Genomic DNA, 17,140 nt, shown 5'->3' with positions numbered 1-17,140 from the left:
AAAGATGCATAGCCCATCCAACAACCCTGTTAACAGTGGCACTTGAACAGAGAGCACAGCCCATGGTTTTCCCTGTCTGCAGAGCAAGGTCGGCAACCCCAGCTAACCAGGATATTCAGTAGATAATCTTGCCTGATTAGGGTTCCCCAAACATGAGCCATGTAAATCCTGGGTTCCATTATGCTGCCCTCTGAGAGCAAGGAAGCTAATTCATAGTTCCGCCTACTGCTGAGTGTAGTACCCAGTCCTGACCAACTAGAAACCCTGACTAGAGAATCCAGAAGAGTGATGGTGGAGGTGATGGGAGTGGCAGAGGCAGTTGTAGCAGAGGAGGCAGTGGGCCACCACGACCTCTATGGCAGAGGAGGTGGAGGGTGAAGAGGGTCAGTAGGGGTTTAGCCAGCTACACCCGCCTACAGCTGAAGGGACTCACTGCTCTCTCTGAGGACAGATCACAGTGACTTGGGGGAAGGAAAGGGAAGGGAAGGGAAGGGGAGGGGAGGGGAGGGGAGGGGAGGGGAGGGGAGGGGAGGGGAAGGGAGGGAAGGGAAGGGAAGGGAAGGGAAGGGAAGGGAAGGGAAGGGAAGGGAAGGGAAGGGAAGGGAAGGGAAGGGAAGGGAAGGGAAGGGAAGGGGGAAACCTAACAAAGAGAACTAAAAATGTCTGCACAGGGATTCTGGCAAAAGGATGGCCCAAAGACATCTGGGACTACAACTCAAAGATCCCCTTACCAAGCTGTGGGCACACCCAAAGCCTAAAGTGCTAAGGACACACCTCACCCATCATCTGCCATCAAGCTCTTTTTCTCTCTCTCCAGCTTATTTTATGTGCATTCCCAACCTTAGCACTGAGTCAGCTTTGATAAGACAAACCAAAAACGTGTGTTATAACACCACATTCTGGAAAATGAAAGACTCCTAATTACCAATCTGTTGAATTGTTAGAATCTAAGTAAACAAAGCCTTACCTGAATAAAAAAAGATGTTCACTACTTCAGATGTAGTGGTAGAGGCACTTTTAATCAAACATTATGAAAAGTCACAATAATAGGTATCACAAAAAAAGAATGAAAATTTTCTAGTAATCAAAGCCAAAGACATGGACTATTGCAATGTAACTGACAGAGAATTCAAAATAGATGTTAAGAAATTCAATGAGCTACAAGAAAATTCATAAAGGCAATACAGCGATCTCAAAAATGAAATTAATGAGCAGGAGTACTTAAAGAGATTGAAATTCTCAAAAAGAACCAAACAGAAATTCTTGAGCTAAAGAACTCAATAAATGAGATGAAGAATGCATTAGAAAACACTGGAAATAGAGCAAGTCAGATGGAAGAGAGAATAAGAAAGCTCAAGGATAGGGACATAGAAATGTTTCCAGTGGAAAGGATTAAGAACTAAGATTCTTAAAAGTGAAGAAACTCTGAGAACTATCAGACTCCATTAGAAGTGTCAACATAAAATTAATGAGTATCCCAGAAGGAGAAAGGTGGAAGAAGGGAACAGAGAGCATATTTAAAGAACCAATAGGTGAGAACTTCCCAAACCTGGAGAAGGAACTGGATATATAAGTCCATGAAGCTAATAAAACACCTTATTATCTTAATGAAAAAAAAAGACTTTCTACAAGACACATTACATTAAAACTATCAAAAGTCAACAATAAAGAAATTTAAAGGCAGCCAGGAGAATAAAAGAAGATAGCCTACAAAGGACCTCCCCTTAGGCTATCAGCAGATTTCTCAGCAGAAGCTCAAGAGAGAGTACAATGACATAGTCAAAGATTGAAAGATAAAAATTGTCAGCCAAAAATACTCTGTCAAATGTTACCTTCAATCATTAAGGAGAAATAAAGGCTTTCCCAGACAAAAGCTAAGGGAGTCAGCATGATCAGCCTTACAAAAAATGTTGAAAGTAGCTCTTTAAACTGAAGGAAAAGTACACAAAACTCAGATTTATATAATATAGTCAGAATTAGAAAACTCTTTTTTAGAATAGTATATTAAACACTCAATTACAGTATAAAGGATAAAGAAAGGAGCATTAAAAATAACTATAGCTACTACAAAAACACAACAAAATCACAGCATAAAAAAAGATCATTGGTGGCATCAAAAATATAAAAAAACAGTAAAAAGATGGCACCTTTATAGCAAATGAAGATAAATAAATTGCTATCAGCATAAAAGAGACTGTAGTATCTATGAGATGTTCTGTGTAAACCTCATGGTAATCACACAGGGGAGATTGAGCAAATCACCATGGAAAACTGCCAAGTTACAAAGGCAGACATAAGCAAACAAACAAAAAACCACCAGAGAGACAAAATAACCAGAAGGCAAAAAATAAAATACCCATAGAAAATTCTTACATAATAATCTCCCTAAATGTAAATGGACTGAACTCACCAATCAAAAGGCACAGAGTGACTACATGGATTTAAAAAAAAAAAAAAAAGACTCAACTAAATGCTGCCTACAGGAGAATATTTCAGCTCTAAAGACACATGTAGGCTCAAAGTAAAAGGATTGAAGATAATATTTACAGCAAATGGAAGCCAAAAGAAGGCAAGCACAGTCATACTTATACTAGACAAAATAGACTTCAAGCCTAAAAGGGCAACAAGAGACAAAGAAGGTCATTATATAATTATAAAGGTGTCTATACATCAAGAAGATACAACTGCCTATAAATAAATAATTTCCAACTCCCAAGCACTGAAATATGAAGCAAATACTAACAGACTTTAAGGGAGAAATAGACAGCAATACAATAATAGGGGACTTGAATACCCCATTAATGGACAGATTGTCCAAATGGAAAATCAACAAATATTGGAAAGAAACCACACATTAGAACAAATGAACTCAATGGATATATATAAAACAGTCCATCCAAGAGTAACAGAATACACATTCTCAAGTGCACATGGAACATTCTTCAGGATAGATAATATAAAAGGACACAAAACAAATATTAGCAAATTTAAGAAAATTGAAATCATACCAAATTTCTTCTCTGACCACAATGGTATGAAGCTAGAAATCAACAAGAGGCATGTAAGAAGATCTAGAAATATATGGAAACTAAACAACACACTTCTGAGCAACCAATGAGTCAAAGAAAAGAATCAAAAGGAAACAAAGATTATCTTGAAACAAATGAACAGAAGTACAACCTATCAAATATTGTGTGATACAGCAAAAGCAGTTCTAACTGAAAAGTTTATAGCAATAAACACGTATGAAAAATTAGAAAGATCTCAAATTAACAACCTAACTTTACACCTCAAGGAACCAGAAAAAAAATAACAAATTAAGCCTGAAGTTAGAAGGAAGGAAATAAATATCACAGTGGAAATAAATGAAATAGAGACCAGAAAAACAATAGAACAGACTATTGAAACTAAGAGTTGGTTCTTCTAAAAGATAAGCAAAATTGATGAACCTTTAGCTAAACTGACTTAAAAAAAAAACTCAAATAAATAAAATCTGAAATAAAAATGGAGACATTGTAACTGATACTACAGAAATATGGAGATTCATGAGGCTACTATGAACAGTTATATGCCAACAAATTGTATAACCTTGAAGAAATGGATAAATTTCTAGAAACACACAATCAAATAAAACTGAATCAAGAAGAAATAGAAAAATCCTAACAGACCAAGAATGACTAAAGAGAGTGAACCAGTATTCAAAAACTCCCAACACAGAAAGCTCCAGGACCAGAAAGCTTCATTGGAGAATTCTACCAACTATTTAAAGAAATAAGACCAATATTTATCAAACCCTTCCAAAATATCAAGGAGAAAATAGTTCAGAGTATATTCTATGAAGCCAGCAGTACCTTGACACCAAAACCAGATAAGAATGCCACAAAACAAACAAAACTATAGCTTAATATCCCTGATGGACTATATCCATCCAATTTGCATCGATATGCAAAAATTCTCAACAAAATATTAGGAAACTGAATTCAAGAACACATTAAAAGAACTGTACACCATAACCAAGTGGGACTTGTCCATATGATGTAGGATGGTTCAACACATGCAAATCAATAAATGTGAAACATCACATCAATAAAATGAAAGATAAAAATCACATGATTATCTCAATAGACACAGAAAAAGTATTTGATAAAATACAGTATCCTTATTTGATAAAAATCTTTAACAGATTGGACATAAAAGAAACACACTTTACCATAACAATGGTGATACACAACAAACCCACAGCTAACACTATATTCAATGCAGGAAAATTCAAAGTATTTTTCAAAAGATCAGAAACAAGGCAAGGATGCCCACTCTCAACTCGTAGTAAAGATATTACTGGAAGTCCTACCTAGAGCAATTAGGCAAGACAAAGAAAAGGCATCAAAATCAAAAAGTAAAAAGTACAATTGTTGCTATTTGCTGATAATATAATCTTATATATAGAATATACCAAAAAGTAAGACAGGAAAAAATAACTGTTGGAATTAATCAATGATTTCAGTAAAGAGCAGGATACAAAATCAACATATAAAAATCAGATGCATTTCTTTATATTAATGATGAAAACATGTGAGGATGAAATATAGAACACTGTACCCTATCAAAAAGGTAAATTACTTAGGAATCGATTTAACCAAAGAAGTGTAAGATCTGTACAGTGAAAACAAGACATTGGTAAAAGAAATCAAAGAAGATACAAACAAATGGACAGACATCCTGTATTCATGGAAGAATTAATATTGTTAAAATGATCATACTATCCAAAGCCATCTAGACTCAGTGCATTCTCCCTCAAAATACCAAGGGCATTCCTCAAAGAAATAGAAGAAACAATACTAACATTGGTGTGGAATTGTAAAAGGTCTCAAAAAGTTAATAAATCATGGAAAAAAAGAACAAAGCTAGAGGTATCACAGTTCTAGATTTCAAGCTAAACTACAAAGCCATAATAATAAAAACAGTATGAAAGGAAAAGATCAAGATGATGGAGTAGGAGAACTCCACTACACCTCCACCCATACCCCTACAAATACATCAAAAAGACATCTACATGTGGAGCAGTTCTCACCAAAGACAAACTGGCAACTGGCAAAAAGACTCTTACACAACCAGGGCTGTAAGAAAGATCCACAAAAATCTGGGTAGGAAGGAAAGAGAAGCAATCAGGTTGAGACCTGTGCCCTTGGGCAGGGACACAGAAGAGCTGGGGGATTACACAAGCTCAAAATTCCTCCCAGGGAGTGAGCAGTTTGAAACACATATCGGGTGCCCCAAACCTGGGGTCTGACACCAGGAGGATGAGTCCACTTAGCTGGTTTGAAAACCAGTGGGACTGACAGTGAGGTTACAAGAAACCTAGATTCCCCTCATGAAGAGCACACACACACTTGCTTACTTCTAAAACAAGGCATAGGAAGCAGACTGAAACTATGGGGTGGGAGAGGGGGCTTCTGGCTAGTTTCCCACAATGACCCACCAGTCTCCCCAAACAGCTGAGTGCCTGCTCTGGCCTATCTTGCTCCACGACTCAGCTCCACATAGACGCATGCAAAGCATTTGACAAAATTTAACATCCACTCATGATGAAAGCTCTAATCAAAGCAAGTACAGAGGGAACACATTTCAGTAAATAAAGACCATTTATGACAAACCCACAGCCACATCATACTCAACAGTGAAAACCTGAAAGCCTTTCCTCTGAATTCAGGAAGAAGACAGGGATGCTCACTCTTACCATTTCTGTTTCTCACAGTATTGGGTGTCCTGGCCACAGCAATCACACAAGAAATCAAACGCATCAAAATTAGAAGAGAATTTGCAGATGACATGATACTTTATATAGAAAACCCTAAAGTCTCTACCCCAAAACTATAGAACTATGGGGAATTAAGCAAAGCTGTAGGATACAAGATTAATATACAGTAATCAGTTGCTTTTCTATACACTAATGAAGAACTACCAGGAGGAGGAAAATTTTTAAATCCCACTTAAATCATATCAAAAAGAATAAAATACCTAAGGATAAGCTTAACAAAGGAAGTGAAAGATCTATGCTCTGAAAACTGTAACTTGCTGATGAAGGAAATTGAAGATGACAGAAAGAAATGGAAAAATAGCCCATGTTTTTGGATAGGAAGAGTTAATATTGTTAAAATATCTACACTATCCAAAGAAACCTGAAGATTTAATTTAATTCCTTTAAAAATTGCTGACATTTTTCTCAGAACTAAAGCAAATAATCCTAAAATTCATGAACAACCATGTATGTCTCTGATTTGCCAAAGCAATCTTGAGGAAAAATAAAGCTGGAAGAAACACGTTTACAGTTTTCAGGCTATATTATAAAGCTACAGTGATCTAAACAGCATGATGCTGGCACAAAAACAGATACACAGATCAATGCAACCAAATAGAGAGCCCCAAAATAAACCCACACACTTACGGTCAATTAATCTATGATAAAAGAGGCAAGAATATACAATGGAAAAAAGACAATCTCTACTACAAGCAGTGCTGGGAAAATTGGACAGCTACATGTAAAACAATGAAATTAGAACATTACCTCACACCATATACAAAAATAAACTCCAAATGGATTAAACACCTAAATGTAAGACCTGAAGCCATAAAACTCCTATAAGATAATAAACGTAAAATACTCTGACACAAATCTGAGCAATAGTTTTTGGTTCTGTGTCTCAAGGCAAAAGAAATAAAAGCAAAAATAAACAAATATGACCTAAATAAACTTAAAAGCTTTTGCACAGCAAAGGAAATATTTGACAAAACAAAAAATCAACCTACAGAATGGGAGAAAATATTTGCAAATGATAACTACAATAATCTGTTTAGTTATGTAATATAAAACATTATGTAAATTTTAACATTAACCTAAAATGTTAAAGGGAGGGGAGGTAGAAGTGTAAAGCTTAAGAATTCTATTGAAGTTAACTTGTTATTGATTTCAAATATGGTGTTAAAAGTTTAAGATATTTTATGTAGCTTCATGGTAACCGAAATGAAAAGATTATAGTAATTATACAAAAGAACATAGTAAAGAAATCAAAGCATACTGATATCACAAGACATCAAAGCACACACACAAAAAAAATCATGATAAGTAACAAGAAATAATGGGTCTAAAAACAACTAGAAAACAGTTGACAAAACAGAAATAGTAATTATATTGAATGTAAATTGATTAAATTATCCAATGAAAAGACATTAAATGGCTGAATGGATTAAAAAAAGATCCAAGGATGTGTTGCCCATGAGAGACTAACTTAAAAACATACCTAGATTCAGGATGTTTAATAATAATAATAACAGCAACAACAAAAGTCCAACTGGATTGGGAGTGAAGTGATGAAAAAAGGTATTTCAAGCAAATGGTAACCAAAAACAAAACCAAAAAACCCCCACAGGCAGTTATATCAAAAAATAGACTTTAAATTAAAAATGCTAAAAGGAAAAAAAGGTCTTTATGTAAGGATAAAGGGGTCATTACATCATAAAGATATAGCAGTTGTAAATATTTGTGTGCCCAACATAAGAGCCCCTAAATACATAAAACAAAACCAACCATACCTTTTAGAGAAATAAAGAACCAAACAATAATAGTTAGGGACTTTAATGCCCTGCTCTCAACAAAGTTTAAATCTTTCAGGCAGAGAATCAATAAATAAACAGTGGATTGAAAAACACTAGACCAAATGGACCTAACAAACATATATAAAATGTTCTATCTGACAAGAGCAGAATAGACATTTTTCTCAAGAACAAATGGAACATTTTCTAGGATAGACTATATGTTAAGCCACAAAACAAGTCTTAGCAAATTTGAGAAGTTTGAAATCATCCAAATATCTTCTCTGACAACAATAGTATGAAATTAGAATTACCTACCTCTATGCTTTAAGAAATTGGAAAAAGTAAAACAAATTGAGCCCAAGATAGCACAAAAGGAAGAAAGTTGTAAAGATGAGAGCAAAAGTAAATGAAATAGAGAACAGAAAAATGATAGAAAAGAAGAAAAAAGTTGGATCTTTGAAAAGATAAATGAAATTGACAAGTCTTTAGCTAGATTAACCAAGGGAAAAAGAAAGAGCTCTCAAATCAACACAATTATAAATGAAAAAAGACATTACAACTGATACCATAGAAATACAAAGAGTCATAAGAGGCTACTGTAAACAACTATATGCCATCAAACTGGACAACCTGGAAGAAATGAAAAAAATTCTTAGAAACATACAAACTACCAAGACTGAGTTAGGAAGAAATAGAAAGCATGAACAGACCAATTACTATAAGGAGATTGAATCAGTCACCAAAAATCTCTCGATGAAAAAAAGTCCAGGATCAGATGGCTTCACTCATGAATTTTACCAAACATTTAAAGAAGAGTTAACACAATGCTTCTCAAACTCTTCCAAAAAACCAAAGGGGAGAGAACATTCCCAAACTCATTTTATGAGACCAGCATCACCCTGGTACTAAAGCCAGAAAAAGACACTATCAGAAAGGAAAACTACAAACCAGTCTCCCAATATATAAATATAGATGTAAAAATTCTCAAAGTACTAGCAAACTGAATTCAGCAGCACATAAAAAGGCTCATCTACCATGATCAAGCAGGATTTTCACCTGGAATGCAAGAATGGTTCGACATACACAGAGTATTCAATACGATATATCACATTTATAGAATGAAAGGAAAAATCATATCATCCCATTAGATGCAGAAAAAGCATTTGACAAAATTCAACATCCATTAATGATTTTTAAAAAACCCCTCTTAACTAGTCAGGTATAGAAGGAATGTATGTCAACAAAATAAAGCCTATATATGATAAATACACAGCTAATACCATACTCAATGGTGTAAGTTTGAAAGATTTGTCTCTAAAATCAGGAACAAGCCAAGGATGCCCATTCTCACCACTCTTAATCAACATAGTAATGGAAGTCGTTGCCAAAGCACTCAGGCAAGAAAAATGAGAGGCATCAGAACTGGAAAGGAAGAAGTAAACTGTGTCTATCTGCAGATGACATGATCTTATATATAAAAATCCTAAAGTTTCCTGCAAAATCTCTTAGATCTAACATTGAATTCAGAAAAAGTTGCAAGAGAGAAAATTAATGCATAAAATTAGTTGCATTTCTATACACTAACAAATTTTCTGAAAAAGAAATAAAACTATTCCATTTACGGTAGCATCAAAAACAATGAAATTCTTAGGAATAATCTTAACCTTGGAAGTGAAAGATCTCTACTCTGAAAACTACATTGATGAAAGAAACTGAAGACAAAAATAAATGGAAAGGTTTCCTATATTCATGAGTGGGAAGAATTAATACTGTTAAATCATCCATACTAATAAAAGCCATCTGTAGGTTCAATACAATTCCTATCAAGATTCTAGAGAAGCAGCTGCAGCACCGAGCAAAGGAGGCAGGAACCCAAGTGCTAGCAGGAGCTGGGTGGGCATCATGGCAGGGATCACCACCATCGAGGTGGTGAAGCACAAGATTTAGGCTCTGCGGCCACAGGCAAATGATGCAAAGGAGAGGGCTGAGTGCCTCCAGCAGCAAGTTGAGGGAGAAAGGTGGCCCAGAACAGAGGCTGAGGTGGCTTCCTTGAGCCATTGGATCCAGCTAGTTGAAGAGGGGCTGGACAGCACGCAAGAGCACCTGGCCTGTCCTGCAAAAGCTGGAGGAAGCCGAGAAATCTGCTAATGAGAGCAAGAGAGGTATGTAGGTTATTGAAAATTGAGCCTCAAAAGATAAAGAAAATATGAAATCAGAAAATTCAACTCAAAGAAGCTAAGCACATTGCAGAAGAGGCAGATAGGAAATATGAAGAGGTGGCTCATAAGTTGGTGATCACTGAGGGAGACTTGAACACACAAAGGAATGGACTGAGCTGGTAGAGCCCCGTTGCTGAGAGATGGATGAACAAACTAGACTGAAGAACCAGAACCTGAAGTGTCTTGAGTGCTGCTGAAGAAAAGTACTCTCAAAAAGAAGACAAATACGAGGAAGAGAGAAAGATTCTTACTGATAAACTCAATTAGGCAGAGACCTGTGCTGAATTTGCTAAGAGGTCAGTAGCCAAGCTGAAAAAGACAACTGATGATTGAAGATAAACTGAAATACACCAAAGAGGAGTGCCTCTGTACACACAGGATGCTGGACCAGACTCTGCTTGACCTGAATGAAATATTATAGAGCACCCCGGTCCCACCCTGCCGCTGCTCCTCCCTCTGACCCCGACTCCACCTGAGGCCAGCCTGTCTGAAGCTCACCTTTAACCGAGGGCTGATCTTTAACAGGAAGGCTGCTTTTGCCTTTCACTGCCTCTCCCACCACTGCCCCTGTGTCCTTCTCACCAAACTGCCTCTGCCTCTCCCCAGAGATTCCAGCTGGGCACCTTTGGGAACAACATTTAAAGGAATGTGAGCACAACACAAAATGTCTTTAAAAGCATGTTGTGATGTACACATTTTGTAATTACCTTTTTGTTATTGTTGATGTAGCTACCATTTGTAAACCATCCCAGATAATTCCAATTCTGAAGCAGCCATCTAATCTCTTTTTCATTTTGGAAGGTAACTTCTCAGCTTAATGAGTACTACCCTCTCCAGAGAGAAGGGGAAAAGGTATAGGCTTGCCTTACTGAAAGCCAAACAGCCCAGGGAAAGACTCCATTATGGGAAACTTCATTGCTCTGTAAAAAGTACCCGCCAGACCCGAAAGGTGATTCCAGGAGGAGCTAGCCAAAAATAAATTAATAATTTAAAAGTGCTGTTCAGATTTACAGCTTTAAGGTATCTTTGGGCAACATTATTTTTATTTTTTTCAGCAAAAATGACCAAACAAATTAAGATGGTGAGATCTCTGAGGCCAAATCCTTGTCCCATCTCTACCCTGCTCCCAGCCACTCACAGAATGAGTCATGTGTCCCTTAAGTTAAGGTGACCACTTATTTGCTCTCTTGTCTCCTTGAAAGAAAAGAAAATTATGATTTGCCATTGATTTAGCCACATGAAACTCATCTCATCACCCTTTTCTGGGTCTGAAGTTGATGTCTCTAAAAGTGCCATCTCATTATCCTTTGTATGAGTTAGTGCTGGAGAAATCTTGGATAGCTTATTTACAAAACTGCTTTTTAAATTTTATATTGAAAGTTTGCTTCTTTGAGGTTGAGGTACACTGGTCACCCTTTCTGGCTGTAAGAGCTCTCTATAGTCCACGGGCTGGCAGTGTACTGATCTTTTAGTTTCTTTCCCTACCCAATCCCCCCTTTTTGGTGAGGTTTCAGTGAGGTCTGTTAAGTGTGCATCCTCCAGGTTAATTGGCTTAAAGTGAACTTTACTTTGCTGTGGTCTCTTTGGAGGCTGTTTGGGAGAAAGAAATATCAACAGCATAACTGTTTTGATACTGAAAATGAACATGTCTTTTGGAAATAAAGAACTAGCCCCTCCAAAAAAGAAAAAAAGAGAGAGAGTCTAATGGCATTTTTTTTTTTACAGAAGTAGAACTAATACTCCTAAAATTTATATGGAACTACAAAAGATCTCAAATAGCCAAAGTAATTCTGAGAAAGAAAAACAATGCTGGAGGCATCACACTTCCTGTTTTCAAACTGTACTATAAAACTATAGTGGTCAAAACATGATAGTACTGGCATAAAAAGAGACAAATAGATCAATGGAATAGAATTGAGAGTCTATAAATAAGGTCAAATATATACAGTCAACAAATACTTGACAAGGGAGCCAACAGTCAATGGAGAAAAGATAGTCTCTTTAATTGTGCTAGGAAAATTGGTTATTCACATGTAAAAGAATAAAATTAGACCTCTGTATTATAACACTCACAAAAATTATCTTGAAATGTATTAAAGACTTAAACTTTAGACCTGAAACCATGAAACTCCTGGAAGAAAACGTAAGAAAAAACTTCTTGACATGGGTCTTGGCAATGATTTTTTGGATACGACACATAGCACAAGCAATAAAATCAAAACAAACAACTGAGACTACATCCAAAGAGCAAAAGAAATCAAGAAAATGAAAAGACAACCTATGAAATAAGAAAAATATTTGCAAATCATGATAAGGGGTTAATATCCATAATACATAAAGAACTCAATCAACTCAATAGCAAAAAACACAAAGAATTCAAGTAAAAAATGGAGAAAGACCTGAATAGATATTCTGCCAAAGAAGATATCCACAAGGCCAACAGGTACATGAGAAGATGCTAAATATCCCTAGCCATTAGGGAAATGCAAATCAAAACCACAATGAGATATCACTTCAGATCTATTAGAATGGCCATCATCAGAAAGGTAAAGGTAACAGATGCTCGTGAGAACGTAGAGATAAAAGAATCTTTGTACACTGTTGGCGGGACTGCAAACTGGTGCAGCCATTTTAGAAAATAAAAAATCCTCAAGAATTAACCATAGAACTACAATATAATCCAGCAATTTCACCTCAGGGAATATATCCAAAGGAAATGAAACACTAACTCCAAAAGATATCTGCACCTCCATGTTTATAGCAGTATTATTTATACTAGCCGAGACATGGAAACAAAGTGTCCATTGATGAATGAATAGGAAAAAAAGCTATGGTATGTATTAGATATAACTGAATATTATTCAACCATAAAAACCAAGGAAATTATACCACTTGTGACAACATGGTTGGCTGTTGAGGGCATTCTGCTAAGTGAAATAAGGAAGAGGGAGAAAGAAAAATACTATACGATCTCACTTATGAGGGGAACCCAAAAGGACAAAAAAAAAAACAAACTCAGAAAGAGAGATCAGATTTGTGTTGACCAGAAACAGGGTTTGGGGGTGGGGGAATTGAAGAAAAGTGGTCAAAAGATACAAACTTCCTATTATAAGATAAATAAATACTAGGGATATAATGCATGGCATGAGGACTATAGTTGACACAGCTGTATGATATAAAAGTTATTAAGAGAATAAATCCTAAGAGTTATCATCACAAGGAAAAAGAATTTTTTTGCTTTTCATTGTGTTGTTTGTATGAGATGATGGATGCTAACTAAACATATTGCAGTAATCATTTCACAATATATGTAAGTCAAACCATCATATTGTACACCTTAATCTTATACAGGGAAGTATGTCAATCATACCTTAAAACTGGGGAAAATTAAAAACATTGTTACAGAAGTGAATAATGCCTTAGATGGGTTCATCAGAAGACTGGACATAGTTGAATAGAGACAGTGAGCTTGACAATAAGTCAACAGAAACTTCCCAAACTGAAAGGCAAAGAGGAAGAATAGAGTTAATAAAAACAGAACAAGACCCAAGAACTATAGGAAATTTTTTAAAAAATGTAGTATATGTGTAATTGGGATACCAGAAAAAGAAAAAAAAAAAAAAAGAGAGAATGGAGCAGAAGAAATATTTGAAGTTTTAGTAGCTGAGAATTTTCCGAAATTAATAACAGACACTATACTTCAGATTCAGGAAGTTCAGAGAACATTAAGTAGAAAAATATTTAAAAATCTATACCTAGGTATAGCTTATTCTTAATAGATTTAAAAGATAAATTTGTTTAAAAGTAGTCATGGTTAACATTGTGTTGGGTGACATGTGACATGGCATTTATTGGTGAAATACATTGCTTCATCAACCTGGATAGAGAAGCTGTTATTTTTCAATATATTATCCAAATTTTCTTTAGCATTATGTAAAATGTCAATAATACGTTGACCTATCATATTGAGAGAACACTAATTCCTCATACTTATGTCATCCCAGCATTTTACTCACTATAATTTTATATGCTAACATTATTATTTTTTCACCATCTGGCATTTCCTTTCCTGAATAAGTTCTGCCAGTAAATAACTTATGTTCTATATCTTTTCACTAAATATGATTGTTTTTTAAAAGTGTTTTACTGTGCTTGTTTTGATATTCTAATAGCACTTTAAGAAATAAGCACTTTTAGTTGTCAAATTCCTGTGACTTGTAGTTAAGCTTTGTTTCAATTTTTCGGGAGACATTGTGATATTTTCAAGTTATTTCCCACATACAGCGGAGTGAAATAGGACAACCTGTATGGACATTTCAGTCCATATAGTACCCATTTGTAAGTAGCTCTCAGTGTAAACACAGCGTCTTTGGTATGTATGTTCCTTGTAGCACTAGTGTGGTGACAGGAATCAGAATATAATTTTTCATCATTAATATTTTAGATAAAAACTATCAAGATATTCACATACCCTATGTTTCACCCTTTAAAAGTGTACAACTCAGAGAATTAACATATTTACACAGTCATGTAGTCATGCATCATTAAACTGATCAGACCCATCCCTAGGACAAGACCCAGCATCTGCTTTCTTCCATACACGCTTGCACAAATTCAACAACTAGGCATATTGTCAAAACACAAATAATAATAAAATATAAAATAAAATACCAAAATAAATAAATTAGCATATGTGTAATAAAAGATAAACAAGTATCACAAAAATATAAAACCTTCACAGAATGATTCACTTCTGACCTACACAATCCAAATATTGTAACATTTACAATAATAAAGTAGAAGAGGGCAGATGACTGACAGCACATAAAACTTCCATCTTTAGAATGAAAATTTCCCTCTGATTCTTTACTTACATTGAGAGAACCTGTCTGTATATAAGGAGACTGGGGAGGTAATTTATGAGAGAGAAGCGGTTGCCACCAGCCTACACACTCCCCTCTGTACAATGCAGTGTTCACCTCTACATTATGTCCATAATTACATCAAAATCTGAGAATAAACTGAACCAAAGTATCATGATTCTACTGCCCACTGCCCTAGAGGAGTGAAAAACCTCTAAAGAAATTGCTAATGGGGATTCTTGCTCACTGTCATCATTACAAGGGCTAGCTTCACACAATATATGATGCTTTAAAAAAAGAACTGTATATTTTATCAGATTGTTGTTTCCTGAAGAATCCTTACTGACATCTCACAGAGCTCCAAAGAACCCCAGCTGAGTGGCAAGCACTGGAGAGGTAGCAGTAGGTGGGTGTTCTTTGCTGGGATCTCTTTACATATGTAAGGGGTGTTCTTTGCTGTCCTCTTATCCTGATTGATTTCCTAGGCTCACTCTCCTCTTTCTCTGTCACTGTCAACTCACTGGACAATTTGCTCTTCTGTTCTCCAGTTATATAAAAAACCTAAATTGATTGCTTAAACAGTTGAGATGAGGAACAGATGCTGGATTTGGTATCACCCTTAGGAGTTCTTGATTAGTTACATTGATAGAATTTTAAATGCTTAACGATATTCACTGGAAATGGGAGACCTGTTAGGCAACTGTGATGACCGTCTGTAATCAATTTTCATATTAGGATGTGTTTATGTTCAATCTGGACATTATCGTGATTAATTTGAGAGGCTCTAAGTATTAGAAATTGACTTATTCTCTTAACAGATTTTTATGGAGAGTCTACTTTGTGGCAGGCAGTATTTTAAACCCTGGGATATGTACTATGAATGGAAGCCTACTTTTAAACTCCCTTCTCCCAAAAAACTTTCATTCCAGAAATGCAGGAAAATCCACATAGTATTTTCTTTCATTGAGAAATACCCTCTCTTAAGCCTCAAATCACGACCTTCATGTTTTCCTTTCTTCCGTGTAGCAGGCCACTGGGACTTACCCTGTTTCCCTCCTCATTAGTTGCCACAGCCTCTCTATCTCCTTCTATTCAACCGAGCTGCAAAAAGGAACACATTATGTCTCCAACACTCCTTTTCTTGTATTCTGAATTTTAATATTCAATACTCTCTTAAATTTTGGGATTTTGATGATATCCCATATGGAGAAAGAGGCAGTAAAGCCTGGTTTGTTAGTAAGACAATACTGTTTTAACAGATAAAACTTCAAAATCTCAGTGGTTTATCTCTTGCTTAGGTAAAAAAGAAATCAGGCGCCCCTAAGAGTGGATGTTTTTCTTCCAAGGGCTGACTCCTGTAGTGGCTCTATCATCTACAATATTTAGGCTTCCAGTGCCACTGTGCTTCTCTGCATCCATCTGGCAGAAGGACAGAGTACGGAGCATCCCACGTGGGAGACTTTCATGGGTCAGGTCTGTAAGTGATGCATGTATTCACCTGCTCATATTCCATCATCTAGAACTTCGTCTATGACTACACCTACTTCCAAGAAAGTCTGGGAAATACAGTTTAGATATATGCCCAGGGAAAAAGAGAAAAACACATTACCCAATGAGGTAGTCAGTCTCTTCCATAAACAATGAGGATTCTAGAATTCTGGAATGTTTCTAGACTACTTACATGATCATGGCTTATACATATCTATAGCTGTGAATTTACCTAAATAAAATCTCCATAAGGTCAGGATTTTGTCTTCTTATACAGCCCAGCACATACCGGTGCTCAGTGAATGAATGAAATGTGTATAAAAGAATAAATTAAAAAATTATCTGACTCAAGTGAACAGCCAAGCTTTCTAATATTTGACACTCAAACTCAATTCAATAGGACTCAATTACACTATTGTTGTCTATTATTTCATTTATTCTAAGGAGATAATAAAATAATTGGGGGAAAATGAAGTGAAATGATAAATCTTGATTATGTATCTACTCACTGGAAGACATTGCACCTTGTTGTTCCCTAAACCTCTCTACCTAAGTGACAGAGCAAGAGGAATTCCAACACAATTACACAATTATTACACAGCAACTGAACATATGCTATGTGCCAAGACAATTAAAATATAATCCTCATCAGCTAGAAGTTCCTGTGCTTATTTGTGGCAATGATTTATGCCAAGGTTAGCCCAGCATAGCTGTGACTCTTATAAAAGACAGTGAATGTAGATCTACCTATCCTTTGCTATTTGCTGCTACCCCAAAACTGGAGACCCATCTTGGATCCTAATTTTTAATCAGTACATTGTGAAATGTAATTCACAACTGCATATTCTCAACACTGTCAAATCTTTAGGTGACCATGGACTTAGTCCTTAGCAAACCCTCATGCTAGAAGGCAGATATATATCTCTCAAGGATTACAACACAATGTGGAGAGTGTCTTATGAAGATATGTACAAAATG

At 35.9% G+C, this 17,140-nt stretch overlaps 1 pseudogene; it reads left to right on the top strand.

Moving 5' to 3' along the window:
- Positions 1-622: 622 nt before the first annotated feature.
- LOC141573669 (tropomyosin-like) lies at positions 623-16,923 on the top strand (annotated as a pseudogene).
- Positions 16,924-17,140: the final 217 nt, after the last annotated feature.

The sequence above is a fragment of the Camelus bactrianus genome, chromosome 2 (genome assembly GCF_048773025.1).
Source record: "Camelus bactrianus isolate YW-2024 breed Bactrian camel chromosome 2, ASM4877302v1, whole genome shotgun sequence".
NCBI classification, from domain to species: Eukaryota; Metazoa; Chordata; class Mammalia; order Artiodactyla; family Camelidae; genus Camelus; species Camelus bactrianus.
Note: the sequence above shows the minus strand (reverse complement) of the source record. Positions and strands in the feature narration are given on the sequence as shown.